The sequence below is a fragment of the Pimephales promelas genome, chromosome 21 (assembly GCF_988280905.1).
Source record: "Pimephales promelas chromosome 21, fPimPro1.hap1.1, whole genome shotgun sequence".
NCBI lineage: Eukaryota > Metazoa > Chordata > Actinopteri > Cypriniformes > Leuciscidae > Pimephales > Pimephales promelas.
Genome location: NC_142789.1, coordinates 24,446,730 through 24,468,403, shown reverse-complemented (window position 1 = coordinate 24,468,403; position 21,674 = coordinate 24,446,730). Strand labels below are relative to the sequence as shown.

Genomic DNA, 21,674 nt, shown 5'->3' with positions numbered 1-21,674 from the left:
AAATAAGAAATGCAAACAAACATTTTACATCACTTTTTTCTTGGTGCGGACTTCAAAGAGTTAAAAAGACTCAAATTTATTTTTATAGAATATAATTTTAGACTCTCATTTTTGGGTGAACTGTACCTTTAGTATGTAATAACATGGATCTCATGTTCTGTTGCTCTCTAGCTCTCTATTCATACAAGGGAGTATCCTCCCCTTAAGATCAGTTTCATTAAAATATAATTTGATTCATTTTCCTTTAATAAAATGCCTGCTGTTAAAATGCACCTTTATTTATATTTTATCTCTCCCAAAATAATTTCAGAAATTTCATATTTAAATGACTATAGTACTAAAAGCAGCAGAGGGTTGTGGCAGACCTAGAAGACTGTCACAGCAATACGAGTTTATGTGGATGTCCTGTGTTGTTTTTTTCCAGTCTAAGAAAGGAACAAATGTAAGATGACATTTTTTTAATATTACTTTCTCTAGAAATTCTTAAAATAGGCTGGATCTGGCACTCTGCTGAGTGTGAATAAAGAATGAGAATGGCGATGAAGGATTTCTTTCATTTTGCTGGTTTGGGATGAAAGAAGAGTGATGGGGGGTCAAGGTGGGTGTTTTGAGTGTAATAGAGACAGACTTTTGACCGCTTCAGGGATCTGGGGCCCTTATTGGAAGTGTGGTGGCAGGTCACCCTCACCTCGACTCTTATAAGAACGCTTTATGAAAGAAGAGCCACACCAGAGGAACCTTTCGCAAAAGAGGTTAAAGTGACCCTCGAGAAAAGACAGAACTGATGATATAGAAACTTTTCTTCATGCATGACTTTATCTTTAATGCATACACATAATATTCAATTGATAACAAACTGATCAAATGATGTCATATTTCACATTATTAATGATAAATGTTCTTGTTTATATATTTTAAAATCTGTAAATGCTTGATTTTATATCACTTTCACACTTTAGTTTTGGAAACACATATTGTGCTATTAATGACTTTTGCCTTAATAAACTCCCAATCACTACTTAATAATAGTTAGTTAGGTAGTTAAGTTTAGGTAATTAAGTTTAAGTCTAAGGGATGTAGAATATGGTCATAAGGCATCAATATGTGCTTTATATAAGTAGTAATAACAGCCTATATTAAAAGTTAATAGTGAATTTGACCCTAAACTAAAGCGTTACCCACATTTCCAAATACAGTGATTATACATTTTCACATAAAACTGTTAAAATAATTTAGAAAAGAATGAACAGATTTATTCTTGAACAAAATGTATACTTTTATTCTGCAAGGATGTATTAAACTGTCATTAAAGACTTTTGCATTGTTACAAAAAACTATATGTTAAGTATATGTATATTTCACAACTGTTTTTTATTAAATAAATGCAGTATTTTTAAGTTTTTAATTTATGGTTTTGTTTCTGTTGAATCATGAACAAGAATCATGAACAAAAATATTTGATATGTTCTATATGACTGTAAAAATATTGTTGGTTTAACTTAAAAAATGAAGTAACCTGGTTGCATTAAAATTTTAAGTTCATTGAACTGGAAAAAGTGAGTTAATTCAATGAAGTAGATTGATTTAAACATCAGAAACTCAAAATATTATGTTATCTGAACTACATAAATGATTTAAGTTGATTTGACAAAAGAATGTTGTGATTACAAATCGTGAAAATATGTTTTTACAGTGTACTAATACATTTATAATGCTTTGCAGGAATGATATTAAATGCATAATTCACCTAAAAACTAGATTTTGGAAAGTTACTAATATATCTTTTATCCAATCCTCTAGGACTTCCTTTTCCACCGTGGAATAGAAAAAGGAGATATATGAGAGAAGATGAATGAGAAAATTATGATTTTGACTCTACAAAAAACCCCATAAAGTAGTGTATACTAATATTTCTTCAATGAGAAGCAGCACCACAAAACACATCATCTGCCGTCAAGAAGGTTTGTAATTCGTCACGTCTTCCATCTTCAGCGCACTCTACCAAAGTCGCTCTTTTGTGCCGGGCGGAGGTAAGATTATAAAATATGTTTTACGTGGCCTCCAAAGCAGCTTTTATGTTTGGCACAGATGAGATGCCCTGCGCTTGTTCACCCTCCTCCATTATAGCTGCGTTCAGGATCCACAATCAAATGAGAAGTTCTCTCTAAAGGTAGGGGATTAAATTCTATTCTCTGCATTCTGAGAGCTTTCCTCTTTGTCGCATTACGTTGCTTTGTAACATATGCAGTGTTTCATTTCTTGGCTTTGGTTCAGGTCCTTTGGAGTATAACTTGTGTCTGCCATTAACAGAAGAAAAATCACAGGTGTTTGGTTTGATAACTAACCTTGGTGGAATGAAAATAAGCATGCTGTAGTGCCGCTCAGTCAGAAGATCAGTTATATGGCTGTGCTGACAGTATAAAGACACAGAATTATGTTACGTTATTGAATGTTGTCCACAACCATGATTACTGTATTGACATTCTTCTGTTTATCACAGAAGGAGATGTTTTGAAGAAGGTTCATCCTGCTCATTTGCATGCATGCAACGAAGGTAGATTACTATGGTGGTTGATGGGCTCCATTAATGAGAAAAAGTCTGTAAATGGAACAGACATCATTATGTTTTATGACACATGAAAATATACTGAACCAGATTTGATGTCAGTGATATCGGTAACACTTTATAATAACTGCACACTATCAATCATTAGTTGCATGAGTAAACAGTTAATTCATCATTTATAAAACATTAATAGAAATTAATATGCAGTTTATAAATATCGCTATACATGCTTTTTTCTTGATTTATAAGCATATCTATAATGCGTTTAATGATTGTATTTTCATACTTTGTTAATGATCAATTAATAATTTCTAAATGAAGTATAGCATTATTTACAAACCAGTTGTTTAAGAGTTGTCAGTCATTCATAAGATCACTTAGAAAGTGTAAGTAAATGTAGTAAATACAGGTAGTTATAAAGCATTTAGTAGTGGTCAGTTTACTATTTTTGTGAGCTAATCTAAAGTGAGGACTATTCATGCTTTGTAAAGCATTTATAAAGGTGATTTAAAGACCCGTATATCTTCTAAACAGTAAAATGTAACAAACACAACACAGTGATACAGAACATAGAAATATTTAACTGCCTTTAAAAATGCTTTACAAGGCATGACTAGTCCTCACTTTAGATGAGCTCACGAACATAGTTAACTGACCACTACTAAATGCTTTATAACTACCCAAATTAACCCTTAATTACAGCATTAATACATGTTAATAAAGCATGTATTAACACATTAAGTAACCATCACTATATGTCTGAATAATAAGATGTATGAATGTACATTTAAATAGTTTATTAATCATTTACTCACTCTCTCTAAGTAATCGTATGAACCACTGAAAACTCTTAAATAACTGCCTCATAAAAAATGCAATTCTTCATTTAGAAATGATAAATTGATCATTAATAAAGGATGAAAATACAATTATTAAACAAATTATAGATATGCTTTTAAATCAAGAAGAAAGCATTTATAGCTGTATTTATGAACTGCTTATTAATGTCTATTAATGCTTTATGAATGATGAATTAATGGTTTACTCATGCTTAATGATTATTAGCATGTAGTTATTATAAAGTGTTACCGTGATATCTAATTGCCATTGATTTCTGATGCCCATATATAGTGCACAAATCATCTACAGTATGACACTTATGTGGTGATACCCTTTTGAAGCAGAACTGCCAGATTCAGAAAAGAGCAGCCAGAATTTCTAATTTTCATTGAAGTTTTTCATAGAATATTTTCAGCTTTATTTCAGTGTCCGAAACTGATTTTTAGTTCTGGTAAACAATACCCATACTAAGGTTTATGAGTAATTGCTTGATTTTAGGTTAACCACTGAGGCACACAGTTTGAATTCCAATTTCCGGCCTGCAGCATATTGCTGTCTTTATACCCATTTCAGCCTTTGACTTCTGCATGAAGTGTTTTTATGGCTGTCTCCAGTTTCAGTGACTCTTCTACACCTTCCAGGAAGCATCATTGCGTCGTTCTCAGTGCAAATCCCCGTCGGCTCTTGGCAATGTTTTTTATGCCCGGTCTCATTAATTAATGCCGGGCATTGCGCCAGGCTTGTTAATTCGCCCCCGACAAGCGGCAGGTAGATTGCGATGCGTACTGGGTCCCATCACAGCCTTTTGCTGAATCGAGGTGAACGTATCAGCGGCATCAGACCCGAGGTCAAAGGTCAGCGCACCCCTCACTGAAACGACAGATTTTTTTGTGTGCTCAAACGCGAGGCATGAATTATGCAGATATGCTAATGGACACAAGGTCAAGTGTCTTGTCCTGTATCCAGTGGCCTGTGTTAAAATATGGCAATTACTGATGCTAACATTGTTATTGTTATTGATGACTAAAAAAATCTCATAAGCCCCGTGACGCACACACATCGATCGAGTGGCTGATGGGGTACAGTCGAGTGGGGAAGGAGAGACGAGAAGTGCGACCCGATTATCGACACCATTGTCTTTGGCCTGACAGTGTTTTCCATCACACTGAGTGACAGAATGACATTTCTGAAGGTTAGTCATCCGGCCTGTCAGCGGTTCACCCCTCACACTCACTGATGATGTCATTTGTCAAATAGATTGACGGGTTTAAAAGGTTGCGTGATTATGGACGGCATAAACACAATGTTGATTAATTCCAGTAACGCTTGATCATTGAATGCCATGAGACTGTGGGCTGTGTCTGAATGTTTGATTTCAAATGCACACCTAATGGGTAAAAGCTCAATATCTCAATGCTAAAAGCCTCTGATAACCACCCATTGCAAACAATAGCCTTTATGAGCCAGTTACGTCCAAATGAAGAGATCCTAATATGGACCGTAGCCTAAAGCGGTTATTTTTATGAAAAGAATTATTTTTGACGACCCAAATGTCTAATTTTCATTAGTAGGGATTCACAAATCTAATCCCATATTATGCTGTTTAAATCTTTAAAGCTGTGTAGCTGTTCTGCAAATAATTTGTGTATTTAAGCACAAAAACACATTAAAATCCAAATTCCTCAATTAATATTAATGCGCATGCACTTTTGTTTTCTTACAGATGAAGAATGAATGGGAAGCTGTGCATGGACAGCTTCTTGTTTATTTAATAGTATCAGATGAGTTATTTCATTTCATTTTTTTTTTTTTTAATGAAAAAAATTCAAACAAGCGTATTATAGTTATAATTACTTGAAGCAAGTTTTGTTTCTCAGTACTGCGACATCCACAAACCAAAGAGTCTTTTTTAATTTTAACATGCTACATGTAGTATTTGATTTGAACATGGTGTTATTAAATCATTTAAAAAAAAAAACCTGAATTGCAACAAATATTGATTTAACGCTGAACCACTGTGCAACAGTTTTCCAAGAAAAAGTCAATCTCAAAGCATGCCATGCATATTTTAAGGTCCACTTGCCCATGGCTGTTAGATGTGCAAAAATGCTTTGACCCATTCTTGTTTTGAATGTGTAATATGCTTAATTTGTTATGAAGGGTTTTATAGCTTTCAAATGCTTTACTCAAAAGTCTAGTAAAAGCTTATTTTTATTTATAGTGCAAGTTTTCCAATACAGTAATCATTCAGGGTGTGATGTTACATTCAGGCCACCGGTTGTGCTCTGGTTGTAACCTTTGACCCTTACCCATAATTCTATATGACTGTCCTCTCTCTGTCATTGTGAGGAGGTTTCATGTTTTATTTATGGCAGCACAAATTCAAAATGGCTGATGAAATTGGATGTCACAAGAATGATTATATTTTGGTTTTGAAAATGTAAAAGTCAAAAAGAAACGTTAACTGTGATCTCGAAATTAATCTTGTCACAGTTGTGTTCATGTTTCTGTTTGTTTTAATTTTCATGGACTTTTAGTTTGTATTCATCAGTCACAATGAATGTTCCTTTGTTTGAGTTTCCTACAACCCACCCGTTTCCATGAACACTAATCATCATCACAGCTGTTTGTCATTTAGTTCATCACCATATGTATTTAAGTTCCTCACCTTCACTCAGTGTTTGTCTGGTGTATGTGTTTGTAGCATTGTGTTTGTTCTAATCCTTCTGTGTTTTAAATACTCATCTTCTGCCTCTTCATCGTCTGTCTGCACCTTGCTGACAAATATGATGTTCTTGACCATATACTTTAGCAATTTACCTGATCTTAGCTGAACATTTATGTAATGTCATATTAAACAATATTTATGAGTTGAGTAAAACCTATTAACTTAAATGTTGCCATGAATCTCATATTTAGGTTAGCTTTAGATTATCTGCAGAGCTATTTAGGATTATTTTATTTTTATTTTAGTTAGGCTTAGTTTTTATTTATTTCCAGTTAATCATTTAATGCTTCAATTTACACTGAATGTGTCAGGATTCAGGCTCGGAGACAGAGGTAAGTGATGAACTTAAACTTTCTTTATTAATAAACAAGGGAAGTATTCAGGGTTTCAGGTGCTCAGAAGTGCTCTTGAAGGAGGATACGTGGCAGGAATACATCCAGGTGAGTGAATCCTCTTCTTAGGAATTACATGAACGGTGACACAAGGCAATGACTTTCCTTTTCTCACTTTCAGATCGTCGTGGAGCAGACGGAGGACAGACAGGATTCCAGGTGAGTAGATCCTTTTTCAATAGTAGATCGGGAACTAACACAGTTGAGTGATACTTGCTTTTCATCCTTATAGATCATCCAGTAGAGGGACGAGACTCATGGCAGAATCCAGGACACAGGGAACGAGAATCATGGAGCAGATCCTGGGAACATCAGAACAAGGACCGAGCGGTTAGTCTTTACAGGTGAGTACACTTTACATCTCAGCTCGGTGGATCAACCAGTGAAGGCTGGTTAGGGTCTTTTCCTGTTGGAGGCTTGACCATGAGTGACTGTGAACTTGGTGCTCTTATGCTGGCTGTGAAGGGCGTGCTGAGTGGAAATAGGTGCAGGTGATTAGAACTCTGGGGAAAGTGATCGTTGCGTGGTGACTTGGGAGGCCTCTGATTGGCTCCTGACAGAATGAAAATTAGAAATGTATTTATTTTTTTATTTGGTATTTTATTTCAGCTTTATTTAAATTAACAGAAATGTTTTGGTAACACATTACAATAAGGTTCATTTATTAAACATTAACATGTATTAACTAACATGAACTAACCACGAGCAATACGCCACGCCTTTCAGCAATTGGAAATACTGGTACAGCTTTTGACTGATTTTCCTCTTATTTGACAGGTAGGCAACAATTTATTGTATACTGGAAGCACACATCTTCCACTAAATCTATCAATTCTGGTGTACCTCAAGGTTCTGTCTTGTGGCCTCTTATTTTCACTATCTATACAGTATGTGACCACTTGGAAAAATCGTCAGACTCTATGGGTTGAATTATCTCTGTTATGCTGATGACATACAGATTTATTTTAGCACTCCTCTTACTATTTCTTTAGCACTACTCCTCCTGTTTTCTCTTTATGCATTAACAACTTGAATTAAAGGAACTCAAGCTTTGGCTGGAGCAAAATCACGTAGTTTGCTGCCATTAACGACAAATTTTCTAACGACTAATCTTTTGACGAGTTTTTCGATTAGTCAACTAATCTAAACAACTAAAAAAAACATTTGTTGTGTGCATTTTATTTTGAACTCATCTGAAGGGCCAAAACATAAAATGTCACCTGTTGAAAATCAATATGTATTAACAATCTAAGCATAAGTATCTGCATTTCCATCAGGCTATACCATATTAGTCAAGAGTCCAAATCATGTCCTAAACATTTATGTATGTATTACTTAAATTAGCTCTTTGTTCTGCCTAAAATTAATATATTATTAGCTTACTGTACATGTTTTTATATGTACGTTTCTGAAATGCATAACTGATAACATCACATAACTGATAAAATTGAAGTACTGATTGAAATGAATACTGATAGATTTGAATGGTGACCCGAATATGCCCTCTACTACAGTTCGAAATCTTGCTGTTCTATTCGATTCCACTCTTTCATTTAATGCTAAAAAAAATGTATAGTGGTAAAGACAGCTTTTTTCCGCCTACGTATATCTCTCGTATTCAATCCTCTTTTAGTCAGTAGGATGGTGAAACTGTTACACTGTCCATGTCATGTTTTCACATCTCACCTTGATTTACTGTTACTCACTTCTTTATGGCCTTTCAACTGAAAGCATCAAATGATTACAATGTTCAAAACTCTGCAGCCCGTTTGATCACTCTCTGAAGACAGAATGAGCACATTAGATATGAGATAATCTTCAACATACTAATCCTCACTTGCAAAGCTCTTCATAACCTCTTTCCTTCATATGTATCTGATTTACTTGAAGCTTATGTCCGTTCTTTCCTTAAGATCCAGCATGGAATTGTTAGTGACTCCCACAGGTATTTTCGTGTTGTGCAGTGCTCTTCCTCAAGACATCGTCAAGCATCCATTTGTTTCTTTCAAAAACTCTCTCTTTTTTTTTGTTTTTTGTTTTTACTGTAACGTGATACAATTATCTAATTCATTCTCTACAGATGGAGAGTTTTACATAGAGTGAATCCTGTTGCTCATCCGGACAGACTCTCTCCTGCTCTGCTCCACTACAGTACTGTCTGTGGCTCTCCGCTCCCCTGGCTTTCAGCTGGCCTGACCTCTCAGCAGTAATTCTACTCTTACATGTAGGCTGAATCGATTCCAGAGCGCCAGCACAGCTAATTCAAGGTCATTTTCACGTTATTTCATTCTCCGGCTGCACTGGGCCAATCTTTGCTAGCCTTTCCCAGCAAGGGACTATGGGGCTCGTTTGAGTCAGCCAACATGTCATAAATATATCACCTTGGAGGATTTTTGACATATCTTTTCTTTGTCCTCAAGCTTTTTTAGACTCAGTCACAAAGTGATTATTGTTTTTATTGCATTTTAAACATGCGATTTTTTTTTTTTTTTTAAAGAAACATGTCATATCGTATTATTTGATTATTTGTTCATGCCAGGTCCCTGGTGGTCCTCCAAGCTGGAAAAGAGAACTGACAGCAGTGACAACTAATTGCTCTGCAGAAAGTTTTGTGCTGGACTTGCTCAGCAGTTGAGCTCACTTCTAATCAATAAATCTCTATTTTCCTTAGTGTATAATTAGCCACCTGAAAGACGTCTTGCATTACCTGATCTATTCCCCAGGGTCCAGAGGCCATTGTAAGAATGAACAGTCTGTCCAAAATTGCACCAGCTTTGTCTTTTTTTGTTACGAAGGGAGAATATTTCAAATGCATTCCTGTTATTTCACTTTAATGAATCATGAAACTTCATAGCCTCAGAGTAATACGAAATATTGACATTACAAGCTTTTGCTAGATGAGGGATGAAATTGGATATTGTAGTTAACTCTGATTGGTTCAATGCAGAAATTTAAAAACCAACCAAATTCCGCTACTATGATTCGAAACTTATGGTTTTCTGAGCTGATTCTTTTAAATGACCTTTGTAAAAGGTGGTCCATATCAAACACTGATCTGAACAGGATCTACAAATCAGATCAGATTCACTGTGATTTTTGCGGTTCATCCAAAATCTTTTTGAAAATAACCACATTAAAATGGATAATTCTTAAAAATGGACCATGGGATATTCCAGCACTTATTATATAATATTGTTCTGTGCGCATCTTTTTATTATTATTATTCATTCAAAATCAAGATGAAGTCCCACTGTACATTTTTCTTGTTCAAGAAGGAGTTTAACTTGGATATACATCACAATAGCACAGAAATGATGATCTCAATGTCCATTTCATGCTTACTTTAACGGTGAAGCATTTAATTTCCAACACAGTCTCATGAAGATGCGTATCTATACCACGAATGTCATTTCTCGTCGCATTTATATGCCAAAAATGGTTTTTGCGTGCTTATGCTACGCACTAAAAAACCTTGGGGCAGGTTTAGGGGGGAGGGGCGTATCATATGCACACGAAAAACGCGTACCATATACACGCAAAAACTGTTTGTGGCATATAAATGCCACGAGAAATGACATTCGTGCTAAAGATACGAACTTTCATGAGATCGGGCTATAATTTCTGTACCACCTAGTGAGATTGCAAAACAAAAGTAATGACTGTTTTCTAACAGGTTCTCTTTTGAAAAGGTTTTCACAGACCGTTCCTAAATGCACACTATTGGTTGAGCAAATGTTGGGTTGGTTGGGATAAATAACAGCAATGTTTTGATAGTGTCACTGTGTTTTTATAGAGAATTCTGACACGCCTCTGGGAAATGACAACGTTTTTAACATCGAAAGAAACGACACGCAGCACCTTTAACTTCCATACAGTATGTCACTCGTGTTGTGCTACAGAAACATCAGACTCCAAAAGCTTGCCGTGATTGACCCACATGTCCTTCTTTTGAAAGCGTCCTCGCACCTCATAGTGTTCTCAGATTGTGATGAGATGTCATTTTCGCTGAATGACATGGCATTCTGCTTTCAAGAGCCCTTTAGAGGCATATGCAAAACAAGATGTCGACGCTGACAAGCGAGCAATACTTTGTACAGCTCATCTTTGATTCCGTTCTCCCTCCCTTTTTCTCTCTCTATCACACGTGCAATTTACCACAGATGTGTAAACGGCAAAAGCACAAAGCCGAGGACTCAGCCCGTGTCACTCGTGACATCTCTAGAGTGTTTGTGTAGCTGACGATTCTATTTGCTCCGTGGAAGGCAATAAACCACGTACTTTGTATTCTATGATGGGAATTATTTTATCAGGCCAGCTGTCACAACGGAGCCACATTAAAACGCAGTAGGCTGGCGGTACCTTGGGGCTGTGTCACCCCCTGTCCCAGCGGCACATGTAAGGACACTTCCAAGGAGACACGTAGGCTAACGGCACATGATCCGCAATATGTTGAGGCTCACCCTCGAAATGAGCAGCGCAATAAATGAAAGGCTCACAAAAGCCTCGATTACGGGTGAGGAGGTCTCTTGGCCAGAAGCACCGGGCGGCATTCCGCATGCAATTAGGACAGAGCTTAAAGGCATGATGAACTGGCGACAACTCTGTGTGCTTTTCCCCCCCCGTCCACTGCCGGTTAACGCTGCGGGAACACTTGCGCACAGCTTGTTTATAATGTTTATGAAGTGGCTCGTTCTATAAGTGTCTGAGGACTCAATTGGCATTATGCAGTTCTTGCAAGCTGTTTGGAAAAACACAGGAATGGAGATTAATATCTCAGAGGCAGATTCGTTGATCGGGCCAGCAGGCTAAAGAGTAAATATAGTAAATGGCAGTAATAATAGTAGACTGTCACTTATCTCCTCAAGCTTTACAAGCTGCCTCGGTTTTATGTGATGTTTTCAATTTCCCCATGGACACCAGAGACACAGCCATGCAGAATACCATAAGTGTCAGGAAGATAAATTACTGTAACAGACAGCCTGGACCGATGCACAGAAAATGGATGGCCATTATTTAAAACCGAAGGTGGCATGTAAATAACTGTGGATGTGTTTGTTATATCGGGAGGTGAATTAGTGGAGGGTTGAAAGCTCAGACAGCTTGGTAACGACCTTTAGCGGTTCATAAGTGCTGGTTTGCTGAATATTACATCATCTGTGTTTGAAGAAAAAAAAAATCAGGTCTGAGGGGTTTATGCAAAATTCAAGATTTATGGATTGGCTCCAACAGGTAATGCATTTGTGGTTTTGAGCCCTTGACTACACAAGTTAAATGTTGCTATAACTTGTCTGTCTGTCTGTCTGTCTTCCTTACATTCGTTACTTTACAATCCAAAGTTGCAATTTTGCATCCTGTTTGCTACCTTACCTCAAATTGAGGAACTGAAATGGAATGTAAAGGCATTCTAAATTCAATTCAGAGTGGTGCACAACCCTAACACGAGCAGAGAAAGCAAGGCCGATTGAATGATGATGGAGAAATATGCGTCCACGGTACGAGACGGGATATCAAAAGAGCAGTCTGATGGGGTCAAGTACAATGCATGACGCCTGGAGGGAGGGAGCCGTAAATGGGTGTTCACGGGTCACAATAAGCTGCTTATGCTTGTTCTGCTTTCTGCGGTTGACAGCGATTTGATGCAAATAAGGCAAATGCAGGTTGAGTGTCGTCGGTATGCAGCCGCTGAGCGGTGTCAACAGTGTTTAGGGAGCTCGCAGTTATGCCATCACTGACCGTCTGCGTGACACTTGCAAATCTATTCAGACAGCTGCGGCCATGCCAACCGTCCCTCGGGAATCTCTCGTACCAAGCACATCAAGAGCCCTCGGCTGGGATAACACAGGGCGGGAAGTGCTCCTACACAGTAAATTTGAAATCCGGAAATCAACACCAATAGAGTTAATTTCAACACTTTAAAAGTGTATATTTGGGAACCACCCACAAAGTGTTACTTCAACACTTTCAAAAGTGTTGCCTCTCTCAACACCGACACAGTGTTACAATTCGAACACTAAGAGAGTGGAATTTTAACACCAATGCAGATAACAACAACACTGCCAGTGTTTACTTCTTCAACCTTATAGTAGTCAAATTACACCATCCTGGTGTTAATAGAACACATTTTTACAAATAAAAACACCAAAGAAGTTACCAGTTTTTCTTATTAGGGTTATGCATTACCTACTGTACTTAAATGATTTGTCAGTTTATTTTCTTCAGTTCTGAAAAGAATAATTTCACTTTGAAAAACACATAACTCTTTATTACTCTTTCAAAACTTTATTTCAAAACAATCCAGAAAGTATGGGATCATAGTAGAATTCAGTTCATTGTAAAGTTGAAAATAAAGGCAAATGTAAACAGTTGTTTCAAGCAAACTATTTTTTTATTACCGAACAAACACGTTTACATCATAGGTTAACTTTTAAAATAAACGATGAATGCACTGTAATCAGAATTATATATTGTGATCAAATGGTGTCCTGAACATATCAGTGAATGTGAGTCCTGTGTCAGTGAAGTTGATTCAGTACCTTTGACTTTGCAACAGTACAGCAGTGCTTGAGTCAAAAACATTCAGCAGATGAAGAACAGTAGCAGGATATGAGTGGATCAGTTGTGTGTCTCCAGTCACTAACAGTAAAGTTCAGTGCATAGTTGTTTCACAGAGCAGCAAAAGCTGTGTAGATCCAACTTTCTCGAAAAATCCTGTAGGACTGGGTACCTAGACAACACAAAACCAGATCAATTACAATTAATACCATTTGTGTTTCATAAATACAGCAGGTTTATGGTGAAAAAAGTTCAATCATCGACTCAAACAAGAAACCATTTTGGTTAGATTAAGACTTGCATTTATTGATTTCCAAGTAAATTGAAGATTTAATTCATCCAAAAAATTTAATTCTGTCATTAATTATTCACCCTTGTTGTTCCAAACCAGTAAGAGTTTTGCTCATCTTGGGAACACTTAAAGGGATAGTTCACCCAAAAATGAAAATTCTAGCACTAATTACTCAACCCTCGTGTTGTTCCAACTCGGTAAGACTTTCCTTCATCTTCGGGAGACAAATGAATGATATTGTTGATTAAATCTGAGAGCTGGATCACTCCTGCAAAGCCTTTTAAGGGATTGAAACTTGGCAGCCAATAAAAGTTTTTAAAGACATTGTTAAAATAGTCAGAGTGACTACAGTGGCTCAGGTTTATCAAGTGACGAGAATACTTTTTGTGCGCAAAAAACAAACTAAAAATTAAAAATATTACAATCAACTATTCATTTTCTTCTGTGTGGGCCTGAGCAAGTTAACAGTGTAACAGTGCAGCGCTACTGTGTTGTACGTCACACACACACACACGACCAGCGTCAGCCAATAGTGAGCCTGTGTGTGACGTACAACACCGAGGCGCTGCGCTGTTACACTACGAGAAGCCCATCTCGAGGCCCACAGAGAAGGAAATGCATAGTTGAATAAAGTCGTAATTTCTGTTTGTTTTTTTGCGCACACAAAGCATTCTTGTTTGGATTGGATTTAGGATTGCGCTTCTGTAATCAACAATATCTTTAATGACTTTCTGGCCCAGCAAGTTTTGATCCCTTAGAAGCCTATGGAGGAGTGATCCAGCTCACAGATTTAATCAAAAATATCTTAATTTGTGTTCCGAAGATGAATGAGTCTTGCGAGGTTGGAACAACATGAGGGTGAGTAATTACTGACAGAATTGACATTTTTGGGTGAACAGTCCCTTTAATAAAGATATTTTTAATGAAATCTAAGAGAATTCTGTCCATTCATCTAAAGCCTATTCAACGACCACTTCAAAAACCACGGAAAGGTATAAAGGAAATCAAAAGTAATCCATGTGACTCTAGTGGTTTAACCTCAACCTTTTTGACAATTTTAACTCAACTTTATTTACAAAATATTAATCTTCAATGCACATACATGCACATCAACAACAAGCACGAGTTGTAACTTTGTCATGAACGCATGTTGGAAATAAATATTTAATAAATTAAGCTGTAAATCTGTTTTTGCTGTAAACACAGCACTTGCATAGTTTAATAAACATTTATGTTAAACCACTGGAGTTGCATGGAGTACTTTAATGATGTACTTTTGTCTGGGGCTTGAAAGTGGTAGTTGTGTAGATTGTCAATGGAGGGACAGGAAGCTCTCCGATTTCATTAAAAATATGTTTGTTTGTGTTGTGAACATGAAAAAGTCTCACTTGTTTGGAAAGACATGAGGGTGAGTAATTAATAACAGAATTTCCATTTGTGGGTGAACTAACACTTTAAGAAAAAATAAAGACACGCACCTTAAGAAATCTCACTAAATTGTCAGCCGTCGGATTCCGGAAGGATCGGTGTTCCCGTCTTGTGGCTTTGTATGTTGGGGGCAGGTGATGGGCAGAGATTTTCCAATCAGTTGAGTCTAAAATTAAACAGCAAGAAAACATCTCCTTGTCAAATCATGAAAACCATTGGTTCGAAATCTTATTTTAAGTATATATATATATATATATATATATACTAGATTTACTTTTGTAAATTAATTTGACTGGACAAATTCAAAATGAGTGTTATGAAACAAAGAAAATCTAGCTATACCAAATAACAACCAAGCTATGATTATTTTTTGTTTGTGCCCATGATTCTCTCATATGTTAACTTATCTGTTCTCTTTCCATCACCAGGTTCTAGTCTGTACAGTCTTTAAACACCAAGCCTGGTACCCTTAGTCACTTCATAGAAATCATAGTGCATCATAGAAATGCTCCTAGCAAACACAAATTGTAAAAATCAATACATTTAAACATTAAAGCATCTCCAAATATCAACCAAAAGTTAATCTGATAAATACATTTTGCATCAATATTTAATTTGAAATAATTGCAATTTGCTTACCCATTCTAAAAAGATTGGTCCTCCAAATAAGGAAATAAAGTGCAAATTCCACGTGCATTGTTGGTCCGCAGTTTGTGGAGTTGTTCTTCTGTTTTATACGTTAACGTTAGGTCTGCTGGCAGACGAGAGTAAAAGATAGTTTTAGGATAAATCCTTTATGATATTTGCACATCACACATATCGTCATAAACAATATAATATTATAAAACACGTATAGTAAATGAGTTAAACACTTACTTAATCGGTGTTTTTATTGTTAAAAGCAAACTCCGTGTCTGCACTCTGCACTGCTTTTTGAAATGCGTCACGAGCAGGTCACGAGTCAAAGAAGATGCAGGACCTAGACTGTGAGAGGTTTAGGCGCGCACATCACATAAATATCGTTACAAAACAATATAATGCCATGAAATTCATGTGGTAAATTATGTTAAAAACACTTACTTTAGGTGTTTCCCTGTTAACGTTAGCTACAAGCCTCCTCCTCGTCAGCTCCGTGTTTCAAAGATGATGTCGTCTTTGAAAAGAATTTCGACCGTTTAATCGCGCAGAACATTTAAATATCGCTTTGAATCAATGTGTTATAAAATATATTGGCTATGTGAATTAGAAAACACTTACTTTCGTTGTTTCCCTGTTAAAAAGCAAACCCATCCTGGTCTGCTCTGCATCGCGCGTCATAGAAAATACCCCTTCTGAGAGCGGTTTGCTCGTCCACAGCACATACATATTGTTATAAAACAATATGGTGTTATAAAATTAATATATAAATGCGATTTAACGCATAATAAATGCGTGTTTCCTCCTCGCATGTCTTGCGACTCGAGTCAAAGAAAATGGCGCCTGTGAAGAAAGTTTCAACTCGTTTCGTCCCGCCCAGCGCGTAAATGTCCCGGATGTGACTGGTAACACTCTCGGTGTTCTCAAAGCATCTCTGGTGTATAACTCCACATATTTACACCAGCCAGAGAGTGTGGTTTACACTAGCAGTGTTAATCCCTTGAAATTCAACACCAGAAAATTAACACTTTACTCTAAAAGTCCTTAACACCAGGATTTCAACACTGGAGATTTTACTGTGTAGACTGGGGAGAAGGGCATCGAAGGGACTTCAAACTGTGGCTTTGCTCGTCCGTTTTGGAAATGGAAAATTGTGGAAAATATATTCAAGTCTGTGATGTTGAGTAAAAGGTGAGGACTTGTTTGATTTGACATTCAGTTATGTTGTACAATTAAAAGACTGTCTGCAACTACAACAGCACAAGTAAAGAGATACTTGCTACAGTACTGCCATTAGCAAAGTCATATGCATGCAAGAATGTGGAACCTAAAATCCTCCACCAAGTGTCAGTTAATGCGTCAAAAAACGTAATCCCAACACAAATTGATTAAGTAAACTTCAATTTTGAATGTGTGCAAGTGGATTGAACTCAATGAAATATGAGTATTAAGTATAAATTAAGCACAAAATAAATATTGTGTTGCTTCAGCTCATTTTAATGAAGTCATTTGAACAAGCAGCAAGTGTTTAAATGTCAGTGTACAGGGGTTGGACAATGAAACTGAAACAATGGCCAATGTTGGAGGTTTCACATCTATATGCCTGGCGGCCAATCTTCAGATTGAAGCACGGGTGGATCAGTGATGGTTTGAGCTCCAATATCATGACAATCCTGATTGTATTTGATGGACACGACACTGCCGAGGACTACCAAACCCTTCTGGAGGATCATGAGCACCTGATGCTCACACCGTGTATCAGTATGATCATGCACCAACACACACAGCAAGACTTGTGATAGAAGGGTTTGATGAAGATGAAAGTGACGTTGAACATCTCCCATGGTCTGACAGTCACCAGATCTGAATATTATTGAGGTGTTTTGGAGGAGCGAGTCCACCAACATCATATAGTGACCTGGACACTGTTCTGGAAGAGGAACAGCTCATATTCCCTCTGGTCACTGTGAAGGACTTCTATCTGTCAATTGGTGCTGTATTTGGATGCAAAATGAGGCCCTCACCATTCTAACAAATTATTGTGTAGTAAAACCAGGTGTTTCAGTTTTTTTGTCCAACCCCTGTACTTGGGGCATGTTTGATCTTGTTTGAATGTTTGAAAAAGTGTGTAAAATGGGTTTAGGAGGGTGTTCATTGTTGGTTGTCGGTTTGTATTTGTATCTGTAAAATTGCATGTTGTGCTATCGTTGTTGAGCGTCAGTAATTATTCTCCCTCATGTTGTTCCAACCCCGTAAGACTTTTTTTTTTTTTTTTTCGGAACACAAATTAAGATATTTTTGATGAAATCTGAGAGCTGGAACACTCCTCCATAGGCCTCTTAAGGGATCGACACTGGCTGGCCCAAAAGTTATGAAAGACATTGTTAAAATAGTCTGAGTGACTACAGTGGCTCAATCTTAAGTTCATCAAGCGATGAGAATACTTTTTGTGCGCAAAAAAAAATAAAAAAAATAACGACTTTATTCAGCTATTCATTTCCTTCTCTGTGGGCCTCAAGATTTCACACAGTGAAAATTCGCAAAAAAAGCTTCTAGGTTGTACGTCACACGCATCACAAAAAATGACCAGTGTCGGCCAATAGTGAGCTTACGTGCCACACAGAAGCGCTGCGCAGTTTCACTACGTGAAATCTTGATATTTTCCCAGACATGCTTTTGGATTACCCAGAGAAACACATGATGCATTTTAGGCCCTGTGGACAAACTTTTGCTCGCTCAACTTTTTAGCGTTGATGCTGGAAATCTTTGGCCACTCCTAGATCATATTGTGATGTTTGGCCAAAGCTGATGGCACATAATGTCAGACCAATGATAGATGCTTCATAAATGGAGTCTAAATGACAATCCCCCTCCCCTCCTCCACCCACACCCCACATCTCTGTCTGGTTCCATCTCAGTGCGGAAGGTTACCTCCAAGCCAATGACAAACTTTGACAAATAGCTTGTCTGTACAAGGGCCCACGAGATGAATCAGACATTTCCTCTCTCACCTTTTCCTCAGCCTTCAGCAATAAGTGATATAGGACATCGCCACTCCACCCAGCCTTCCCTGCTTCATTCATTCCTTCGCTGGCTTTTTTTCCTCTGCGACGTGTAACTCTCAATCCATCACAGGGTCGCCATACACCATGTTTTGAGACTTTGCTGAAAGGTCAGTCTAGTCTGGTGTAGTCACAGATTTGGTGAGAGAAGAGCAAGTAATCTCCCCTGGATTTGAAGGTAGCAAATTGTTCCCTTTTTCCTTCAGCCGATGTGTCCTCAGAGCTTCTGTCTAATATTAGTCTGACAAACTGGAAAGGACACAGTCAGACGTCGTGCCGCCACTCGCTGGGCCAAACCAGGCATACTTGGATTTTTGTAGACTTAAGCACTGAGTGCGCTTGGATTTCCAGGATCAGGAAGTAGATCCAACTTTCTCCTGAGTGTATTTGGGTGGCAAACTCCTCGTGTGGAGATTCTCCGGCTCTCCGGTTCTTTTAGTGTTGAAAGTAGATCAACGGCTTGGAACATCATAATTGAGCAGTTGTTACTGAAGCCGCTAGCCTGACGAAAGTGCAGTTATCCAGAAAACATCATAAAATGTTGCCTAGGTGTTTAGTTTTTTATTTTTATTTTTTTTACATTCCTTTTTAATGTACTAGAAGCAAAAACATATGAGGAGGTTCAATTTAGGCGTTCTTTGTCTGATACATTGGAGTGTTTGAAATGCACCCATTTTAAAGAATGGACTAAAACAGACTAATACAGTGAACAGTGAATTGTTTCATTCCTGAATGATTCTGAATATTGAACGAATCTGTTGAATTATTCATTAATTGGCTGTGTCCGAAATAGCATACTCTTGAGTTGGTACATAATGTGAATAAGTAATTACTTAATGACCATTAAAAAAAAAAAAATCTTCTAAATATTATGAATGTAATTCGGATGTACTACATTTGCTATGTTGCCCTTATCACATGACCTACCAGAGTCAGTTACATCACTTTACCGTCATACATAAATCTTCTCCCGTGTCCTCATGGCATAGTTAATTGTCCATCTTATGCACACTTCCAACGCATTCTCATCCCAAAACGTAGACATCCAACGCACATGGCATCTTTAGCGTCAATATAACACGCTTCGTTTATGGTAGGTTTAGGTGTGGGATAGGGTTAGGGTTAGACCACTAGGAGGTGCCTTCGGGCCCATATAAGGGTGCCATGTGCGTTGGATGTATATGCTTTGGCAAAAGCGTCATATATGGAGCATTGGGATGAGAACGAACTGACACTTCAGAATCTCGCTGGAAGAAGTATAGGTCATTGGGCACTATTATGAACTTGCAGAAAGTGTCACTCTAAGCTATTTGTTTTGTTTTAGGTATTTATTCCTACACTCTAAAAAATGATGTGTTGGATTTACTTAAAATATATATGCACCATTTTTGCATCATACTTTTTAAGTAATCCCAACTTGGAATAATTTTACTTAAAATTAACAAGAAAATCTTTGTTATATGTACTTAATTATTTGAGTTCACGCAACATTCTTTACTTAAAAATGTATGCATCACGTTACATATATTTTTAAGTAAAGAATGTCACGTGAACTCAAATATTTAAGTTTATTTTATGTAAAATTATACCAAGTTAAAAATTTACTTAATTAAATGATTACGGATTACTTAAAAAGTATGACGCAAAAATGGTGCATATATCTTTTAAGTAAATCCAACACAGTGCAGGCCATGTGAGATCAAAACAAATCTTAGTTCTGTTTACTTAACATTTAAGCTCATTTATATATAAAAAATAAGACAATTAAATCAGTTGAACCAACCATTTTAACTTATTTTAGATCTTCAGCTTACATGTCTTAAAATAAATTAAACATGCAAATCACACACAATAAAGCATTTCACTTTATTATTTATTTTTTACCCAAAACTTTTAAATTGCATCTTAAAATATATTAAAATAGAAAATAGTTGTTAAAAAAATAATAATAATAGTCACAATATTACAGTTTTTTCTTGGATCAAAGAAATGAAGGCTTGGTGGGCAGAAGATATATAGGCCTATATATTTATTTTTTTCAAAAATCAATAAAAACAATTAAATGTAACAAATTAGTCCATTATTAAATGCCTATAAATATAAAAATTTGTCTATTAATATCTATTAATTTAAACAAAACAGAAGTTAATTAATGACTTTTGTCCAGAGGTTTTGAACGAATCTCTTCAGTAACTACTGCAAAACAGTAAAGATCTACAATCTTTATTTGAAGCTAAACTTTTGTTTAAAGGGTATTTACTTATTTTGATAATAATTTTGAAGGTTTAATTTACTGAATGTCGCTGTCATTTAGGAATAATATTGTGCTAGAATCAAGATTGCCATTATTTAATGATAAATTGTGCACACGGAGCTGTAGGCAATGTGTTTTTGAATGTAATATTTATGTTAACGTTAACCCGCGCCCAAAGCCCCCTTCCCCACAATCCATGTATAGATAGAGAATATGGGAATTTGTAAATATGCAAGGTACATTTGTTTTATCCAAAAACAACTCGCTAACAAAGTAGGCCTATAATCTAGGCTATCCGTGGGGGAGAAAGAGCCGTCCGAATTGGTAACCGAACGCGTCAAACACGTCGCGTCTAGTTAGATGCTTGAATCTTCCGCAGCCCGCTCAAGTTCAAATTTTTCTACCGAGGAAGACTTTCGCGGCAAACGAGTCACCCAATTCGCGACGCCCGGCACGAATGATGCGTCTTCGCGTCTTTGCATTGACTATGAATGTAATCTGCTATCGCAAGTAGCCTAATTAAATTCACGTTCTGTGTGAACACACCATTAATGCATAAGCCAACATCATGGTCATATATTTTGAAAAAACACAATATACTCTTCAAATACTCGCGTGCAAAACACTTGTTTCCTTCATTAACATGTAGACTACAAACGTTTACATTCGTAAGTAACACTTTTCTAATTGTTGATGCACAATTTGTAGCAATTCTGAAATTCAGTTAAAAGTAAATTTCTTGACCAAAAATGCAATAAATGATCATGTGTAGGCCTAAGTACAAAAAATAAGCTTACCTCTTCTCAACGTCTTCACATGTGCTGTGAAATAAAATGGCTTAAAATTTTTGTCTGGATAGGCATCACGGGAAATTGCATATCACGTGGCTCATATAGTACTTAAAATGATATGCTAGATTTACTT

General features: G+C 36.8%; 2 long non-coding RNA genes across 4 annotated transcripts; one reads left to right on the top strand and one right to left on the bottom strand.

Moving 5' to 3' along the window:
- Positions 1 to 3,662: 3,662 nt before the first annotated feature.
- Positions 3,663 to 9,769, top strand: LOC120480621 (uncharacterized). The gene is made up of 3 exons (XR_005623140.2): positions 3,663 to 6,685; positions 6,759 to 6,870; positions 8,607 to 9,769. It is a non-coding gene; the product is annotated as an uncharacterized LOC120480621 (long non-coding RNA).
- Positions 9,770 to 12,802: 3,033 nt separating this feature from the next.
- On the bottom strand, positions 12,803 to 16,309 carry LOC148970472 (uncharacterized). Of its 3 annotated transcripts, XR_016148572.1 has the most exons (7): positions 16,056 to 16,296; positions 15,879 to 15,951; positions 15,675 to 15,782; positions 15,438 to 15,552; positions 15,202 to 15,309; positions 14,849 to 14,964; positions 12,813 to 13,250 (listed from the first exon to the last, which is right to left on the bottom strand). It is a non-coding gene; the product is annotated as an uncharacterized LOC148970472 (long non-coding RNA). The 3 variants fall into 3 exon arrangements; XR_016148573.1 differs by having other exon boundaries at positions 12,803 to 13,250; positions 14,849 to 15,309; positions 15,438 to 15,549; positions 16,056 to 16,309; XR_016148571.1 differs by having other exon boundaries at positions 12,805 to 13,250; positions 14,849 to 15,309; positions 16,056 to 16,306.
- Between the last annotated feature and the right edge of the window lie 5,365 nt (positions 16,310 to 21,674).